At 48.3% G+C, this 19,833-nt stretch overlaps 1 long non-coding RNA gene across 1 annotated transcript; it reads right to left on the bottom strand.

Annotated features, from left to right (window-relative positions):
* Nucleotides 1-5,561: 5,561 nt before the first annotated feature.
* LOC101689938 lies at nt 5,562-7,223 on the bottom strand. The gene is made up of 4 exons (XR_200159.3): nt 7,072-7,223; nt 6,465-6,819; nt 5,914-6,044; nt 5,562-5,764 (listed from the first exon to the last, which is right to left on the bottom strand). It is a non-coding gene; the product is annotated as an uncharacterized LOC101689938 (long non-coding RNA).
* Between the last annotated feature and the right edge of the window lie 12,610 nt (nt 7,224-19,833).

Genomic DNA, 19,833 nt, shown 5'->3' with positions numbered 1-19,833 from the left:
CAAAACGACCAGAGGGAACATTCTGAAACTCCAAAGTTCCCAAGTCTATTCCTGCTTTCAAAGCCCCTCCCTGTCTCTCCAGGGCTCTGGGGTGAAGTGTAAACATTTGATAAGACACAAGCAATGACCCCAGCTCAATGGTACCCATCATTCCCTCTTCTCCTGGGGGCCTCAAGGGACAGATTATAGGGCTCTGAACTGACCTAATGCATTACTGGTGTATACTTCTCTTCCACCACTGCCTAGAAAGTGCTCTCCTCTTCCTCTCCCAGACTAGTGGGAGTCTAGACTGGTGAGTCTAACCTACCTCCCCTGGGAGGTCTTCCCTGTCCCCTCCCCACAACCATAGCCTCTCTTTTGTGCACTAATATTTCATAGAAGGCCTTGAATACACCCATCGCATGGACACTGTCTGCTCAAACTGAGGCCTCTCGGGACAGGAACAGTATCTTACTCATCGCTGTATCCTTAGCATACAACAAAAGACCTAGCACAAAGGAAGCATTCCATAAAAGTTTGTGGAATGAATTAAGGGCCTCACTAAGTCTCTATCCGCAATAACAATAGGTCAGTGCCCAATGAGGGTTCCTGGACTTGGGCAGGCATAAGATCTAAGAAATATCAGGGGATTTGAGCTCAGGCCTCGGCTGGCACTCGATGTGACTCCTTATCCTCAATTCAACTTCTCTGTTCCACACCCCAGATAAGAAGCACAGAAAGAACTGGAGACACAATCAAATGGCCTTGAGTCCTTAGTGGTAGTATTCCTCCACTCTCTCCAAATCCTTCCTTCATCCCTGGAGGCCTAGTTTGGAACTTATCCATGGGCAGGGTGGGGCGGGGGGGAGCATTCTCACCCCAGCCAAGCAAGGGGGTTCTCTGCCTCTGAACTTCTGGAAGACTATTTGCCTGCACAAGTCCAGTACCCATCATGGACAAGCTTGTTGGTTTAGTTTAGTTGGCTTCCCAGGGAATCCATAGACGGCAAGTGTCCTGGGGAGTGTGATCAAATAGGTCCCTGCCCCCGCCCTTCATCCGTGAAATCAGAATAAGGGTGTAGAGGGTATTGGTAGAGGAATCTGGGCTGCCCTATGTTACATTTGTGTTGTGTCTCCTCAACAGGTTTACCAGAAGGTACTAGATGGCAGAACCTTGCTCCCTAGCTTTCTGTGTCTTCCTTAACATCAAGTACAGGGGTGCCCTACAAAGTTTTCTTCAGTCAGTAGACTCTGGGCTACTTCCCCATGAGAAAACTCAAATGAGCAAAGAAATCCAACTTGAAGTTAGTCTATCTGAAAGCGCCCAGGAAGAGGTAGCTTTAGCCATACTCCCCAAAGTCTGCCTTCTGACTGATTTTCCCAGAGCCAAGCTCATCCCTGACCAAAACAGTTTTAGGCCAAAAGACTCTATTTCCTAGGAAAATAAAGATTCAATGACTTGGACCCTCTCAAACATTTTTCTTAACTCCCCTTTTGGGAGAAAAAAACCAACATTCCAAAGCACACACACATACACAAACAGATGCACACAAACATATGATTACCCAGACATCCACTGGGATCAAAATCTTACACTCTGTTGGTATGTATCCCCAGCCTTGGCGGTGATCCCAGACAATCAGGAAGCTTACTCACCACCCAAAGGCCTATGACAGTCACAGGTTGAGCTCCTGAAGGCAGGAAGGTGGCCTCAGACCCTTTGGTAACTCTTCCAACAAAGAGGATGACAAAATATGCTTTCTGCTTGAGCCTCAGTTTCCCAGAAAATCCCACTGAGCCCATCCCCCAAGATTCTGACCGGTCAAGTCTTCCCTCTGCAAAGACGGCCAGAAACACCTCAGGGCCTATGTCCCCATAGGCTCCATGACCCTGCAGCCAAAGTCTTCTGGGAAGAAAAGTGGCCTCCATGCTTGTCAAGCATCAGAGAACAGATACAAGACCAGCCCCAGTCAGGCCTCAGTGTCCCTCCATGGCCAAAAGGCCACTGTCCTGTCCCTGGATCTTTGATCACAGTTGGACAGGTAGGCCCACAGGCTAGAAGAAGGAAGAGTCGCTCACTCCCTCATTTCGCTGGTCATACATTTGTAGTGACCTGCACAGCAAGTGCCCTCTGGAGCCCGTGAGTACTCATTTCCATCTATAGCTTGTCCTGTCACCCCTCTGGGGGCAGAGGTGACCAGGTAAGCTCTGCTGAGCAGGAGCCCCTGGAGTGGGGCCATTACCTGAAGTTCCCCACAAAAGTACATGCTGTCTCCTGGGAGACCAGAGGGTCTGTGGGGTAGGGGACAGGGGCAAGGCCACATTCAGTTGTTAATTTCCAAGGGCTAGTACAAAGCCAGCAGCAAGAGATAAGACCTGAAAAGTCAGACACCAGGTAGATCCTGGGGTGGAGGTAGGACTGAAAAGCCGGAGTGGCAGCAAAGTGAGAACGTCCAACTACCTTGGAAAGGGCTGGGGTAGGGAAGCTGTAAACATAGGCCTCAGGGTTCACGGGAAGATCATCCTAGATTAAAGCCACGGGGACCTGGATGGATGCTACAGTTTTCTGGTGGGGCCTAGCTAGAGAGGACCTAGTCCTCAGGGAGTCTGAAGTCTCAACACGGCCTGTCCCTCCTATAAAGAAATCCAGACCTAGGACGGGTGCCTTCCAGTCCTGGGTTCCCCCAAAGACCACCACAATTTTGAAGCTAGAGAAGGTCAGCGGGTGACGGTGAGCCCTGGGGCATGGAGGGGATGCTAGCTAGTGGCACGTTCCCCCCTCCCCGGAGAGCTGCACATGCGCTTTGGGTCCTTTTCCTCACGAGGGAGATTGGGCCACATTTTCTCATGGAGTCTTCACAGCAGCTAAGGAAACATGCTTGCCAAATGGGACAGGCTTTGCTATCGGAAGTTTTCTGACGGAGGCACCCTGTTCCCAACAACTGAGATAACAAGACCACCAGTGTCCGGAAGGCACCCAGGGAAAGAAACATTCCAGTTTCTCTCTGGCCCATGGAGCTTCACAACAGGACCTGAGCCCATCAGTTTTCTGCGTGTCATTGCTGTCAGCAGGAGCCGGGAGCCAAGAGGACCCACAAATTAGATAAGCTTTCTGATACTTTAAAAATCTCTTCAGTTTTATGAGAAAGACAATAAACCCTTACAATCCTGAGGGAGAGAAAACAGAGCCCTTCCAAGTTCTTTTTAATAAGGATGGTTGTCCCACTGGGCTCCAGTCCTCATGCAAGGCGCTATGTGTGTGCTTTGCATGTATTATTCATGCTCTTTCTTACAACAACCCCAGGGCAGAGCAGCTATTTATAAGAAGGCGCACTTCACAGAGAAGTTGAGTGACTTGCCCAAGGCCACATAGCTAATCAGAAGCAGAGCCAAGATTCAGATGCCAGACTCTGAGACTCGGAGACCCATGCTCTTAGCTGCTGTGCCTGCGGTTCTCAAAGCAGGAGCTTAGATACAGGAGAAGGTTGCCCACTGACAGGATCCTGAAGGGTGGGCCCGGGAATCCCAGAGCTCAACATCACACGCCGGGTGTGTGGAGTGGTCGGGTGGGCTGTGTTCTGAGGCACAGGGAAATTTTCAGCCCTGGTTGACACCCTGCTGCCTCCTGAGTTGGGCCCAGGGTACAGGTGAGAATGCTAAAGGCTCCGTGTCAGCCCCCATGCCCTTAGCAGTCTTCTCTGGGCATCCACTGCTCAGTCCTAGTCCCTGAACACCAGGGCTCTCTCAGTCGGACACTTCACCCAGACCACAGATTTCAGGCCTTTTATGGGGATCAGATACCACTCAGAGAACTTGTTGAAAACTCTGGCTCTTCCCCTTCCTCCCCTGACCAGGAAACATATACACAGAGGCCTACACTCCCTTGGTGTCCCCCTTACAAAATACACACACACACATACACACACATTTTCATATTTTCAGAGGATACACAGATCATCTAAAGCTCCTTTATGAACTGCCCGCCTGCTCAACCCAAGAACCCCACATCCCAGAAACTTTTGCTCTAGAAATCTGGACACAGACTATGGCCTATGGTTGCGGTTTTGGTATTTTTTTTCTTCTAATCCCATCTGTTAGAGATACACACTAATGACTTCTTGGCCTTTTGGCTACGATCAAGTGTAGAGATACACACTAGTGTGTTAGGGAAAATAATAAGTGGTCTGCAATTTGTTTCAAAATATTGTCATTTATGTGGGGGTGAGACACCTGGGGAGATGCAGGACAGACACACAATGGGCCACAAGTTCTTCATTTTTGAAGCTGAGAGTTGGGTACAGGGAGATTCAGTTTACTGTCCTCTCTACTTTTGTATATGCTTATAATTGTGCATAATGAAAAACTATCAACAATTAGGTTGAATTACGTGTTATGTGAATTATATCTCAAGCTAGGGGTTTTCTTTAAGATTTTTTTTTATTATTTTAGAGAGAGAGAGAGAGGAACACAAGGGAGGAGCAGAGGAAGAGGAAGAAATGGACTCCCCACTGAGCAGGGAGCCCAGTGTGGGCCTCCATCCCAGGAGGTCATGACCTGATCGGGGTCATGACCTGAGCCAAAGGCAGATGCTTAAATGATGAAGCCACTCAGGTGCCCATAAAGCTGTTTTTTTGTTCTGTTTTGTTTTGTTTTAATTAACCTCCCGTTCTGGACTTATGTAAGTCTGCCAGTGGACACACTAAAGTCCCAGAGAGAATCACCTGTTCTGACTGCTATTCCTTAAAGTCACAGCAATAATCAGAACCTCTTGGTCTCTCTAAGATGACAGGAGTCCTCCAAGTGGGCCTCACTGGAGCATCAAGACTAGCTGCGGGGCGCCTGAAGCCTCTGCCTTCAGTTCAGGTCATGATCCCAGGGTCCTGGGATCGAGGCCCGCATCGGGCTCTCTGCTCAGTGCAGAGCCTGCTTCTCTCTCTCTCTCTCTCTCTCTCTCTCTCTCTCTGCCTGCCTCTCTGCCTGCTTGTGTTCTCTGTCAAATAAATAAAATCTTTAAAAAAAAAAAAAAAAAGCAGTCTCTTCCTGCCCCTAATTACTGGAGAATGCTTTGGGAGAAACTGCCGCTGTCCGTGCAGCCACATCCGGTGTGATCTCTGCATTTTGAGGTAGGGGCTCCGTCTCACCATGGGGCCCTGAGGGCTTAGAGAAAGGACTGGTTGAAGGGGCTAAAGTCACATTTTTGGAACCAACCAGCCAAGACCTCAGCCAGGGGGCCATCTGGAAGGCCTCCATGTGAATTCCCTGATGTCAGGCGCCACCTGCAGGCTGCTGGGAGTATGGCGGACTCCCTCAAGAGGCCAGGGCCGCTGGTGGGGGCCTCCCCAAGACTTTGGAGGCCTCAGCATGATCCAGTTGAGGTAGTAAGGTCCAGGCCATGTGTGGGGGCCTCCCACCTGCCTCTCTATGCATCCGTCTCAGCACCTCATACCTCAGGCAGCCGGGACCATTGGGATGACTGAAGCTGATGGCTTCAGTTTCGTATGATCCAGCAGTTCTACTCTTGGGCACACATCCCAGAGGAATGAAAACTTATGTCCACACAAACACCTGTCCGCAAATGTTTGCAGCAGCTTTATTCATAAGAGCCAAAAGCCAGAATGGGCCCAGATGTCCTCCCACAGGTTCAGCATATGTCCATACCACAGAAAACCCCTCAGCAGCAAAAAGGAATGAAGTCTTGACCCATTCAACAGCCCAGATGAACTCCCAGAAAACTCGCGTGAGCGAAAAAAGCCAAAGGTTACATGGTCTGATTTTGCTCGGATAACCTTGAAATGACAGAATTAGAAGAATGGAGAACAGATTAGCCGTCCGCCAGGGCAGAGGAGGAGGGGTGAGGTGGGAGGGAAGTGGGTGTGGCTGTAAAAATGCAACCGGAGGGAGGAGGGATATGTGGGGGCATGGAGACATTCTGTACCTTGGCCATACTGATGTCCACACCCTGGCTGTGACTATGGGCTATAGTTTTGCAAGATGCCACCATTGGGAAAACTTGGATAAAGGGTACTTCTTCTCTCTGTGTGCTGTATCTTACAACTGCATAGGAACCTAGGGCAAAATAAAAATTTTAGTTCCAAAAGAAAAGACCTGGGGGCACCTGGGTGTCTCAGTCGGTTGGGCATCTGCCTTCGGCTTAGGTCACGATCCCAGGGCCCTGGGATCCAGTCCCGCATCAGGCTCCTTGCTCAGTGGGGAGCATGCTTCTCCCTCTGCCTCTGCCCCTCCCTCTGCTTATGTGCTCACTCTCTCTCAAATAAATAAATAAAATCTTTTTTAAAAATCTCCAAAACTTATTTAAAAAAAGAAAAGACCTCTCTGTTCCACTGTTTCTCCTCTTCTCTTGGGCCCTCCTATAATAATCCAGGCAGGGTGCTAGTGGGTAGCAAAGGCACTGATGATATCTGCACTTCCTACCTACCTCAGTAGGGGTTTCCTGGTGATCACAGAAGGGCAACAAGAAGAAATTACCTTGAATTTAAAATCAGGTTACCCTGAGGCCTGGTCTTCCTAGGCTTTGTGACCTCAGACAAAGTGCTTGGCTTCTCTGAGATTCCATCCCATCCCCTGTAAACAAATTTTAAAGAGTAACTGAAAAAGTGAAAACACATGATAAATTGTAAAGCGGTACACCAAAGAAGGTCTTTCTCCTTGTCTCCCTTCTTCCCTGTCTGTATTCCTTCCAGTCCGAGGACGAGACTATGTCTGGAGGCAGTCTGATGTTCTTCCGTATTCCCAGGGCTTAGCCCAAGTCCCTGCCCCTGGAGATGCTTGGAAAGTGCTTGCTCCTGCTGATAATGGCAGACTCTTTGAAACCAGGAGTCAGCTGTAATGGGGGAGAAGAAAGGTTCAGCCCCGCCGTGGGACACAGGCCTTGGCCGTGTCTTCGGCTGAGACATTGAAGAGCCCTTGGTAGCATCCCATGTCAACAGTTCCCTTCCCTGGGAATAGTTTCACTCAGAGACATCATGGAACAGAGAGGCAGGGCCCATGGAACAGCCCTGCCATTTGGGGGACCAGAGAGGACTGGAGAGAAGAAAAGTGTCTCCCTTTGCCCAAGAGCTTTGCTATTCCTTACCACCTTTACTTGTCCCCGTGCTCCTGAGGCAGGCAGAGCAGGGGGCTTCCCCGTTGTCCATGTGCAAACGCTGAAGGGAAACAGGGCTGAGGCCTGCCCAAGGCTCTCACTCACAGCGACTGAGTCAGTGGCACAGCTGGGGCCAGACTCCAGAGCCAGAAACTTTTCCACAGCAGGGACGGTGTCCAAATGGAAACACTAAGACAGAAAAAATGTAACTCTTCCCTGCCCCAACCAGAGCCTCTCCTGAGGGAATTTCAGCCAGGCCTCACCATGTCTTTCCAGCCAATGTGCTTTCTGAGGGAGCTGCTGTCACAGCAGGCCTGGCGGGGGGCTGTCCCGGGGCGGGCGATGGCTTCCCTCCCTTTAGGCTCTGAGCTTTTGGTGACCTATTTAAAGACAGAGAAACCAGTTTGGGGTTTGGGTCTCTCTCACTTTCAGGGTGCCTCTCACAGGTGAGGTGGCTCCCCAGGGCCTTCCTGGGCCCCTCTTCCTGCTTCACCTCAGCCGTGACCACTAGCGGTGGGGTAGGGAGGGCACTTTTCTTCTTCCCTGGCCCTGAAAGCCCAGAGTATCCTTAGAAACTCAGAGACTGAAGAGAGCAAGTCAGGGCCTTTCTGGAAGGTAGGCTGAGGGAGGGGTAACCAACACAGGCACCCCCGTTTCCCCAGTCTGAATGCTTTCCCCAGGGGCCCCTTCTCCCCACGGCCACCCACACCAGGTCTCTGAGAAGACTGGAATGCTTGGATTCGGTCACCCCTTAGCAGGTTGCCAGCTTGGAAAGCAGAGCGCTCCGCAGCGGCTGGGAAGTTTTAAATGGGGGAGTCAGAGGAGGTGGGGTTGCGGGGAGGACTTTGGAGCAAGCAAGCCCGTGCTGAAGCACCCCCCTCTCCGTGCCTGGCCTCGTGATGGGCCCCCCGGGTAGGGGGGCCCTGTGCCTGCCCTCATGTTGCTTTCTGTTTGGGATGAGGGGCCAGAGCTCCCAGGGAAGGCGCGTCGCAGGAGGTATGAAGGCTCAGGCCAGGCAGTCTTGGCTTCCAGGCAACTCAGGGACCTTTCTGGCAGCCTGCCTCACCATTCATTTGTTCATTCATTCATTCGTTCATTAACCATTTCCCCACTTTATAAATACTTATGAAGTGCCCGTTCTGTGTTGGGCCCTGGAGAACAGCGGTGGACAGGGCAGGCTCTGTGCCTTCTGGAACTTACAGCCGCAGGGGGTCGTGGGGGGGGGGACTCCTTTAGATCGGGTGGTTCAAAGAGGCCCCCCCTCACCATGAGGCCACACCCTGCTTCATAAGGATCCACAGATGCTTTCCAGGCAGGGCTGCCAAACCTGAAATCCAAGTGTCCCGTTCAAACTGCCAACAGTCTGCAGACAGAAAAGACTCAAAAATGGGTCCCTAGCACCTCATAAAAACCTTCTCCCTTCTCAGGGCCTCTCACCCTGTAAAGGAAGGTTTGAAGAGGGAGGAAAGGGGCAGGCGAGGCCCCTTGAACAGCCGGCCAGCCCAGCCCTTGGAGCGGAGTCCGTGTGTCCCTCAGCAATCTCCTCCTCCACGCCCGAAGTCCCTCCCCCGTCTTTTAAAGTCACAGTAACTTAGGACCAGTCAGTTCTGCTTCCCCTGATTCTTGTGCTCGACAAGAATCCAAAGCGTGGCCACAGACCGCAGACACTTGTCCGGCAACTGGAGCTCTGAGGGTCAACTAGACAGCCCCGGGCTCTCTGGAAGCTTCCAGTTCCACCAGTGGACGTGACAGGAATGAATGAATTTCATGAAGAAAGAGTTCATTACAGTTATGCTGAATACTTTGGAAGAGACTGAGAGGAAGTCCCTTTGTCAAGGCAGGGCTCGGGGCTGAGGAGGTAAAACCCCAAAGGATGGGCAGGATTTGAAGCCCAGAAGGGCTGTCTCTCAGAGGACACGGCAAGGGGGAGCCCAGAGGCCCCATGGCGGGGTACTTTCAACGAACACAAAGCAGGCCGGGGCTTGAAGCTGAGCGGAGTCAGGAGAGAGAGGCTTAGGGGGGCATCTGGATGGCTCAGTCTGTGAAGCATCTGCCTTCAGTTCAGGTCATGATCCCAGAGTCCTGGGATCAAGTCCTGCATCAGGGTCCCTGCTCAGTGGGGAGTCTGTTTCTCTGTCTGCCTCTTGCCCAGCTCCTGCTCTCTCTTTCTCTCTCTCTGTCTCTCAAATAAATGAATAAAATCTTTTAAAAATATATATGCATTCTGGGAGAAAGGCAAGGAGGGGCCAGGTGGGCAGGACCTCATGGTCCCTGAGAGGCATTTAGGTTGCAGCCTAAGAACTTCAAGGCGCCACGAAGGGCTTTGGCAGGGGACAGAATCAGGTTGGCATTAGCTTTGGGGCGGCAGTCAAGAGTGGAAATGGGAAGACAGTTGGAAAGCGGCTTACAGTCATTCAGGTGGGAGGTGAAGAAGGGGCGGGGAAGACGGAGGCCAGTGGAAGAGTCCAGACACACTTACGAAGTGGAATCAACAGGACATTTGGGGGGAGCTTTGGCTGCGGAGCTTCAGTTTGTTCCCATTGTCCGGAGTGGCAGGTGAGAACACATGGGAGAAAATATCCAGAACCAAGGGCTTGAGAGAGTTCTTTTTTTTTTTTTTTTAAGATTTTATTTATTTATTTGACAGAGAGAGAGATCACAAGTAGGCAGAGACAGGCAGAGAGAGAGAGGGAAGCAGGCTTCCAGCCGAGCAGAGAGCCGGATGCGGGGCTCGATCCCAGGACCCTGAGATCATGACCTGAGCTGAAAGCAGAGGCTTAAGCCATTGAGCCACCCAGGCGCCCCGAGAGGGTTCTTACACAAGACACCACAGCACTGCCCATAAGTGAGAAAACAAATTGGACTATGAATACACGCAATGACTTGGGAGGCCATCAAAGGCATTATGCTGGGGGGAGGGGGCGGGAATCCAACCTCAAAAGACTACCTACTGTATGATTCCATTTATGTAACATTCTCAAAGTGACGAAGTGATAGAGAATGGAAAACAGATGACCAGTTTCCCAGGGTGAGGGACGGAGGGCGGGTGTGACTGTACAGAGTTGCTCAGGGGAGAATTTCGTTGTGACACTGTAGTTCTGTGCCTTGGTCATGGTGGTGGCAGTTACGCACATGGTGAAATGGCAGAGAGCTAAACACACACACACACACGGTCCCAGGGCCAGTTTCCTGGTTTTGATATTGTATTATAGTAACTAAGATTTAACTACCGGGGCAGACTAAGCAAATAATGCGTGAGAACTTTCTATGCCATCTTCACAGCTCCCTGTGGCTCTATACTTATTGCAAAAATGTTTTTAAGTTGGGAGGAAGAAAGAGACAAAACGCAGTGTGTGGCATAGAAAACATTTGATAAAACGTAATTACTATTAAAATAGATGTTGCCTCTCCCCCCACCCACCCAAGTTTTCAAGGAACCTCTAACTCAGGCTTGTGGGGGAAGTAACAAGGCCTGTGGCTATGGTGACATTCTGAGTTGGGGTTGAGGGGAGACTTAGGATGTATTGAATAGAAGGGACAGAAGCTGGACAGAGCAGATAAAGGAATCCATAAGGGCTTTTTTTTTTTTAATCAAAAATACAAATTAGACAGGGATGCCTGGGTGGCTCAGTGGGTTAAGCGGCTGCCTTCGGCTCAGGTCATGATCCCAGCGTCCTGGGATCGAGTCCCACATCGGGATCCTTGCTCGGCAGGGAGCCTGCTTCTCCCTCTGCCTCTGCCTGCCATTCTGTCTGCCTGTGCTGTCTCTCTCTCTCTCTCTCTCTCTGACAAATAAATAAATAAAACCTTTAAAAAATAAATAAAAAATACAAATTAGACAAATTACAAGTTGAGGTAAGAGAAGGGGTCCCCTTAAAGGTCTTTGAAAGACCAGCCTGCATTTATGAATTTGTTTACAGGTCATTAACTCTTTAAGGAAATTCTGAGGAGCAAAGGGAAATCTTAGCAGGGAATCTTGGAAGTCCCACTGATGACATGTCATTGGCAATGACTGCGTCCTACTGGGACCATGTTACTTCACGAAGAATACTTCCGGAACCAACTCACTTTTTTTTTAATCAAAGATTTTATTTATTTATTTGACAGACAGATATCACAAGTAGGCAGAGAAGCAGGCAGAGAGAGAGGAGGAAGCAGGCTCCCTGCCGAGCAGAGAGCCTGATGTGGGGCTCGATCCCAGGATCCTGGGATCATGACCTGAGCCAAAGACAGAGGCTTTAACCCACTGAGCCACCCAGGCGCCCCCAACTCACTTTTTTCATGTGTGTACAGTAGGCTAGGATTCGGGGGGCACTGAGGTGAGTCTTTCCCATCCAGATCTTTGCCATTTACTGGTTGGTACTAACTTCACCCTTAGAGTTTCATTCCTTTGGCTTAAGATCAGACTCCCTGTTACAACCTTAATTGTAGCTAAGAGTAGATTTTAATGAGAGGAAACTAGGCCAGCTGTTGGCTGAGGGAAGAAGGGAGCAGAGCATATGAGTAAGAAGGGAGAGAAGGCTTCCTTTCATGGTCTTTGTGGACAAGTTGTCCTGTTCAAGGCACATTCCTCACCACCCCCTTATTCACTGCTGAGAGATCAGTGGAGCATAGCAGAGCCAGCAGGTTGATGATGATGACGGCAGTGGTGATGACAATGAGGGCTACCATGTTTTAAGTACCTACTGTGGGCCAGGAACTGTGCATGTATTTTCTCTCACTTTCACAACAAATCTCACAAAAAGGGTGCTATTGTTTAACACCTCTTTAAAGGTGTAGAACCAGCTTCAGAGAGGCCAAGGGGCTTGGTATAACCAGGTTAGGAACCCAGGTCTTGTCTGGCCCCAGAGGACTGCCTTGAAAGAGACGGTGATAGGGCAGACTTCACCCAATGGAGGAGTCAGGGAAGGCTCTAGAGGAATCATCCAAAAAACAGTTCTCCAGACATGCCCTCCAGCCTTGGGAGTCAACCAGCACACACTTACCCACAGCTGCTGGGCTCCCATTTCCCTGGTGACAGTCTGTAAGATGGAGATCAGCTAACAAGTCATGGCACAATGTGGATCCCAATTTGGTCAAGTTTGGCTTCACACCTCCTGTTTCATAAACCTGAGTGTCCCAATGTTCAATGTTACAATGTTCAATGTTCAACTAGAAACCTAGGTGGTCTCAAATCTGAATGGTACCATTTTAGGATGCCTGTCCCTCCCCTCATGTGCTGAACCAGAACTGCCTCCTTCCTTTAGGGTAGGGCCTCCTTTCTCCTGTGTGGGGTAGGGACCAGCTAGGTCCCCTCAGCTGCCAAAATGCAATCCGTCCCTCCGGCCCCCGCCCCCAGAAGGACCACAGGCTGTGGTGTTCTCACAGTGAATCTCAAGTAGGAGAGCACTCTTGATGCACATGGAGATAAAGACAGGTGAGCAAGTTGGAAGGGAGAAAGAAGACCATGGGGTGAGGGCAGACCTGAGAAGAATGGTGGGGGTGGGCTCGCGAGGGCTCAGACTTAGCCGATGTTCCAGAAGGCAAGCTCAGTAACCACATAGTAGGCTTAAGGTCTTTATGCAAAGAAAACCAATAAACGAGGGACACCTGGGTGGCTCAGTTGGTTAAGTGTCTGCCTTTGGCTTAGGTCATGATCCTGGAGTCCTGGGATGGAGCCCCTCTTCGGGCTCCCTGCTCAGCAGGAAGCCTTCTTCTCCCTCTGCCCCTCCCCCTGCTCTTGCGCTCTCTCTCTCTCTCTCTCTCTCTCTCTCGTTCTCTCAAATAAATAAATAAAATCTTCAAAAAGAAAATAAAATAATAAAACCACTAAATGAAAAACAGGGCCCTGACGAAATGAGTGGTGGGAAGAACACTTAGTTAGTAATAGCTGAGTCTGGTATGGGACTATGGATAAATATACACATATATTTGTGTGTGAGAGATATGCTTAACATAATATATAGACTAGAATACACTGTAATGCGCTGAGAAAGAGAAAAACATCCCCCACCAGCCAGGAGCTGTCCTGGCGATATCAGTTAGGCCTAGGTCTGGCGAGCTGCTGGCCCTGCACTCATCGGGAGGCCCCGGCGCTCTGTCCAACAGAAACAATTCCACAAACAGCAACTTCAGACAAGGCCACTGGGTGATTGTGATGGACCAAGGCCAAAGCAAGACCACTCCTTAATCATGCCTCAACCCAGACAAAACATGACAGGGGTCCAAACCACGGTGGTTGATCAAACGGCCCCCTCTCCTGGCAACTACGGGAACTGCTGCTGCTTTGCCCATTCCCGCTTTGTCTGCCCTCCTTCAAAATAAGATTTATAGAAATACGCATTCACAGACGTGGCCTGTATCCGATCTAGAGCAAGCCACGGCTTCCTTAAACCCTCCCAAAGTCACAGAACCGAAGCCCAGACCCCTGTGAGTGCTTTCTAGCACCCTTTTTGTGAGATGGCCAAGGTTCTCCATAGTGTGCCTTATTCCCCACTGCTGGAGAGTGTGGGGCGTGTGTGTGCGTGTGTGTGTGTGCGCGCGCGCGCGCGCGCGCATGAGCACACATGTGAGCTCACTAGTTAAAAATAGATCAGTGTAGGGGCACCCGGGTGGCTCAGTTGGTTAAACGTCTGCCTTCAGCTCAGGCCATAATCCTGGAGACCCGGGATCGAGCCCTGCGTTGGGCTTCCTGCTTTGTGGGGAGTCTGCTTCTCCCTCCGCCCCTCACCCGACTTGTGCTCTCTCTCTCACTCTTTCTTTTGCTCTCAAATAAATAAAATCTTTAAAAATATATAGAGAGATATTTGAATCAATGTAGATATAAATATATCTCATACACCTATACTCTTTGGCTACATGATTTGGTCTTAGCTTTAAACAGCCACTCAACATTAGGATGGGACCTTGGCTGGACATCCAGAAAAACGAACAAAATCTCATTAATTGAAAGAGCTGTAATTCACAGTACATGAGGAGTATAGGCTGCAGAAGTTCACCCTTTAAAAAAAAAAAAAAAAGGAGTAAGATATGCAAAATAAACCATCTGAATAAAAACGGCTTCGAGTAGATCAGAAGCAGCCTCATTTGCATGTTAATCATATGCTAATGGATTTACTTTACATATTCATTAACACAAGTCAAAGGCAGGTGTTAGCTGGCTCAGTGGGCAGAGCGGGTGACTTGATCTTGGGATCATGAGTTTGAGCCTTGTGTTGGGCAGAAAGATTACTAAAAAATTTTTTAATTGCAATAATTTTTAAAAAGTCAAGGGAACCTCTACTTACTCTCATGCTGTCACATTAGTTGGAGTTACTGTTTTACTTGAAAAGAACTTCTTTGTAAACAGTCTGTGAATGGGACTCTTGTAGGGGCCTTTACCTACTAATTATTCAAAATCTCTGAGACCAGCTACCCACTGCATACCTCCAGGGTTGTTCAGTTCCCTCCTGGGGCTGAACAACCCTGGAGGTATGCAGTGGGTAGCTGGTCTTTTTGGCAGACAAGTAATTTGATATCTCTTTCACATTCCAGGCACTCTGAGCCCCATGGGTTTCTCAACCTAATCTAGGGCTTCTCAACCTAGAATTATTGACCTGGGGCTGGATAATTCTTCGTGGGTGAAGACTTTCCCTTGCCTTCCAGGATGTTTACTGTACCCTTGCCCTCTACCCACCAGCAGCTGGGAGTGCACCTCCCCACAACCCCCATGTAAAGATCGAAATGATCCCCAGACTTTGGCAATTGACTCCCGAGCGTCAAAATCCTCCAGTTAAGAATTACTGTTCAAAGGCCACAGTTTCGCTAAACGGCTTGCACTTATCTCTTGAGCCTCACCTCCCCATTCACTTCAAACAGACAGTGAACAGTCATCTGGAATCTTGCCCCGGGCTTATTGCAGCCTCCAATCAGGCGAAAGGACCACACAAAACTAAGGCACAACTGGGGGAATGAGGCTCAGAACAAATTCCCAATGGAGCTCCTTACTGGAGGAGGATTTCCAGGAGTCTATCTGTCGCTAGTCCCTTGGCCTTGGAGGGATTTCCACAGGTTCCCACTGCTTAATTCCCTTTGCTCTACAGTTGTTGGAGGGACCCCTTGCCTCCCCACTAAGACCTAAGGGTTGGGCAACTGCTCTGTTGGCCCTACCCTGGGTTAAAGAGATGGCTAAGGGGTGCCTGGGTGGCTCAGTTGGTTAAGTGTCTACCTTTGGTTCAGGTCATGATCCTAGGGTCCTGGGATCAAAGCCCAATGGCTCTCTGCTCAGTCAGGAGCCTGCCTCTCCCTCTTCTTCTCCCTCTACCTCTGCTGCTCCCCCAACTTGTGCTCTCTCGTGCTCTCCTCTCAAATAAATAAATAAAATATTTTATTTAAAAGAGAGAGAGAGAGAGGGACGCCTGGGTGGCTCAGTTGGTTACGCAGCTGCCTTCGGCTCAGGTCATGATCCCAGCGTCCTGGGATCGAGTCCCACATCGGGCTCCTTGCTCGGCGGGGAGCCTGCTTCTCCCTCTGCCTCTGCCTGCCATTCTGTCTGCCTGTGCTCGCTCTCTCCCCTCTCTCTCTCTCTGATAAATAAATAAAATCTTTAAAAAAAAAAAAGAGAGAGAGAGAGAGAGGCGCCTGGATGGCTCAGTGGGTTAAGCTGCCACCTTTGACTCAGGTCATGATCTCAGGGTCCTGGGGTCGAGCCCCACATGGAGCTCTCTGCTCAGTGGGGAGCCTGCTTCTCTCTCTCTCTCTCTCTCGCTCTCTCTCTGCCTTCTTCTCTGTCTGCTTGTGACCTTTTTTTGTCAAATAAATAAATAAAATCTTTAAAAAGAGAGAGAGAGAGAGAGAGAGATGGCTAAAGTGGACAAGTAGCAGACAATCCCAATGCAGTTTGACCAAGGCTCTGAGACAGGAAAGCCCAAGGAGGCCATGGAATCCCCAAGAAGGGCAACTGCCCCAGCCTGGGAGGTCAGGAAGGGGTCCCAGAGAAGGTGACATGTAAGTTAAGTTACGAAAAAAGAATGGGAATTTGCAAGGCAAAGGCTAGGCTGGGCTAGACTAAGGCCAGAGAAGGGACTGGAACAGAGGGACGGGGTAGCATCTTTGTTTAGAAGGTAGTGGTAACTCCAAGTTGCTGACCATTTCCCCAGCTTTAAAAGCGAAGAGAGAAAAGATGAAGACAGAGTGGTAAACAGGGATCTGCTAATGAAGGGTGCTGTGTGCCAAGCTAAGAAAAGCGTTCTTTATCCTGAAGGGTTGTAGATCTTGAAACATCCCCAGAAACACTGGGGGTCAGAGAGGTGTGAAAATTCAGATTTCTTGCTTCTGTTCCCAAAGATGCTGATAAGTGATAGAACCCAGCCATCTATATTTTCTTCTTTAGACTGTTAATATGGTGGATTACATTGATTTTCTTTTTTCTTTTTCTTTTTTTGTTCTTTTTTCTTTCTTTCTTTCTTTTTCTTTCTTTCTTTTTTTTTTTTTTTTTTTTTGAGAGACAGAGTGTGGGGGTTGGGGGCAGAGAGTGAAATAACCTTAAGCCAACTCTGTGCTTAGTGCAGAGCCTGACGCAGGGCTCTATCTCACGACCCCACAAGTATGACCTGAGCTGAAACCAAGAGTTGGATCCTTAACTGACTGAGCCACCCAGCCGCCCCTGATGTTTAAATATAGAATCTGCCTGGCGTTAAATTATTGGATAACCCCACTTGGTTATGCCATATTATTCTTTTTACATGTTGCCAAGTTCTATTTGGCAATACATTGTTGAGGATTTTTGAGTCTATATGCTCAAGGGATATTGGTCTGTACTTTGATTGATGTTTGGACCATCTTTGTCTGCTTTTGGTATCAGGCTGATGCTGGCCTCATAAAATAAGTTGAGAAGTATTCCTTCCTCTTCTATCTTCTGACAGAAATTATGTAGAACTGGTGTTATTCTTTTCAGTGTTTGGTAAAATTCACCAATGAAGCCATCTGGGCCCGTGCTTTTTTTTTTTTTTGGAAAGTGTTGAATTACTCATTCAATCTCTTTAATAATTATAGAACTATTTGGGTTATCTAGTTCTTCTTGACTGAGTCTTAATAGTTTGTGATTTTCAAGGAATTGGAACATTTCATCTGAATTGTCGAGATTATGTGCAGAATTATTGGCGGTGTTCCCTCGTTACTCCTTTGATATCTACAGTGTCTGCATTGATATCCCCAATTTGCCTCCAGATATTAGTCATTTATGTCTTCTTGCTTTTTCTTTGTCAATCTTGCTAGAGGTCTGTCATTTTCATTTGTATTTTCAAAGAAACTGCTTTTGGATTTCATTGCTTTTTTTCTTCTTCTTTTTCTTTTCTTTCTCTGTTTTCAATTGCATTGATTTCTGCTCTTTATTATTTCCTGGCTTCTGCTTGCTTTGGGTTTATTTGGCTCTTCTTTTTGTAGTTTCTTGAGGTGGAAAATTAGATTATTGATTTAAGACCTTCCTTCTTTTCTTACATAAGCATAATGCTATCCGTTTCCTTCTCAACACTGCTTAGGCTGCACCCAACAAATTTTGGTATCTTTTACCTTCATTTTCATTCAGTTCAAAATCTTTTCTCATTTCCCTTGACTCTTTCTCTTCGACCCTTGGATTGCTTAGAAATCTGAGATTGAGCTTCCGAGTATTTAGAGATTTTCCTTATATCTTTCTGTTATTGATTTCTAGTTTGATTCCATTGTAGTCAGAGAACATATTCTGTATTATTTCAATGCTTTTTAAATTCATTGAGGTTTGTTTTATAACGTAGGATATAGCCCCTTTTGATGAATATTCTTCATACACTTGAAAAAATTTGTATTTTGCTGGAATGGTTGGAGTGTTCTAGAAATGTCAAATCTCTTTGGTCGGTAATGTTATTCCATTATTCTCCATCCTTGCTGATTTTGTCTCAGGCACCTACATTTTTAACCATATTTGGGGAAATGAAGTGCAGCCCTCATATTTTTTTTTTAAGATTTTATTTATTTGACAGACAGAGATCACAAGTAGGCAGAGAGACAGGTAGAGAGGGAGAGGGAAGCAGGCTCCCTGCTGAGCAGAGAGCCCGATGTGGGGCTCGATCCCAGGACCCTGAGATCACGACCTGAGCCGAAGGCAGAGGCTTTAACCCACTGAGCCACCCAGGTGCCCCAAGTGCAGCCCTCATATTAAACCCCACTGTTTTGAGGACCAAAAAGGGAATGGTGAAAACCTGATTTAAAGGGCACAAAGTGGGATGCCTGGGTGGCTTAGTTGGTTAAGCATCCAACTCACGGTTTTGACTCCGATCATGATCTCATGGGTCATGACACAGAGCCCCGTGTGGGGCTCCATGTTCAGGCAGGAGTCTGCTTGAAGAGTTTCTGCTTCTGCCCCTTCCCCCCTCATGTGTGCATTTGTTCACCCTCTCTCTCTCAAATAAATAAGTAAATCTTTTTTTTTAATTTTAAAAAATAAAATAAAATACATAAAAGACCCCAGGAAAAAAGGACTCTCTGACCCCAAGTCTTTCCCACTCAGGTGCAGGATGTGAGGATTTTCACTGACCTAAAGTTCCATGTTGCCTGGGACAAAGCACTAGGGATCAGCTGATTAATTCTTTTCCACCTCCAGAATGGGATTTTGAGATTGGTTGGCCCACAAGGAAATTTTGAGTAGGACATCACCACTAAGGGCCACAATTTTGTCCTACTGTTTTCTTTGCTCCAGCCCAAGGAGCACACTATTCTCACGTCCTGTCCAAGCATGAGCTCCACAGGCCCCCAGCCCCACACTCCCTACTGAAGTTTTCTTTGGGGAACACTGAAGTGTGGATGAAAGTGTAAGGAATTGGAGGTACATAGAGAACCCCCAGTTTTAGCCAGATTTCCTCAGTTCTCCTCTCCCATACTTCCAAAGTGTGGCTGAAGCACCAATTTGGGCTCCTGAGGGGACCGAGTACAAGAAGAGGAAGGGGACACCAGAAGACAAAGCAGTCAAAGGCAGTGGTTCTTAACTATCAGTGGGTCTCAGAATCTTTTGAGAATTTGAAATAGTTTTGGACTTTATTCCCAGTAAAAAGAAAATGTCGTTGGGATGGGCCCACAGTTAGGCCCCCAGTTTTGGGGTGTTTGCAATTCCCTGAGGAGCATTCGTGGTGCCCCATCCTAAGAACTTCTGTTTTAGAGAAAGTGGCAACCTATATGTCCTTCTTCTCCTTCAGATGGCAGAAAGCCTCCTTTGTACCCCAAAGCTTCCCCTCCATCTGCTTTTTTTTTTAAGATTTATTTATTTGACAGACAGAGATCACAAGCAGGCAGAAAGGCAGGCGGGGTGGCGGGGGGAAGAAGGCTCCCCATTGAGCAGAGAGCCCGATGCAAGGCTCAATCCCAGGACCCTGGGAATCATGACCTGAGCCAAAGGCAAAGGCTCTATCCCATTGAGCCACCCAGGGGCCCTTCCCCTCCATCTTCTTGAGTGGCTAAGATTTCTTATTGCTATAGCCAATGGCAAAAGACAATAAGCAGAATCTTAAGGGATCCTGAATAGCCAAAACAATCTTGGAAAAGAAAACCAAAACTGGAAGACACACTTCTTGATTTCAAAACTTATTACAAAGCTATAGTAATTAAAGCAGTGTGGCACTGGCATAAAGACAGGCATATGGACTGATGGAATAGAGTAGGGAGTTCAGAAAAACACCCTTGCATACAAGGTCAAATTTTTTTGGCAAGGGTGCCAAAACCATTCAATGGGGGAAGGAATAGATTTTCAACAAATGGCCCTGGGAAACT

The sequence above is a fragment of the Mustela putorius genome, unplaced genomic scaffold, assembly GCF_011764305.1.
Source record: "Mustela putorius furo isolate JIRA1106 unplaced genomic scaffold, ASM1176430v1.1 tig00003901_pilon_pilon_pilon, whole genome shotgun sequence".
Lineage (NCBI taxonomy): Eukaryota > Metazoa > Chordata > Mammalia > Carnivora > Mustelidae > Mustela > Mustela putorius.
The sequence above is the reverse complement of the archived record's forward strand: the minus strand, read 5'-3'. Positions and strand labels throughout refer to the sequence as shown.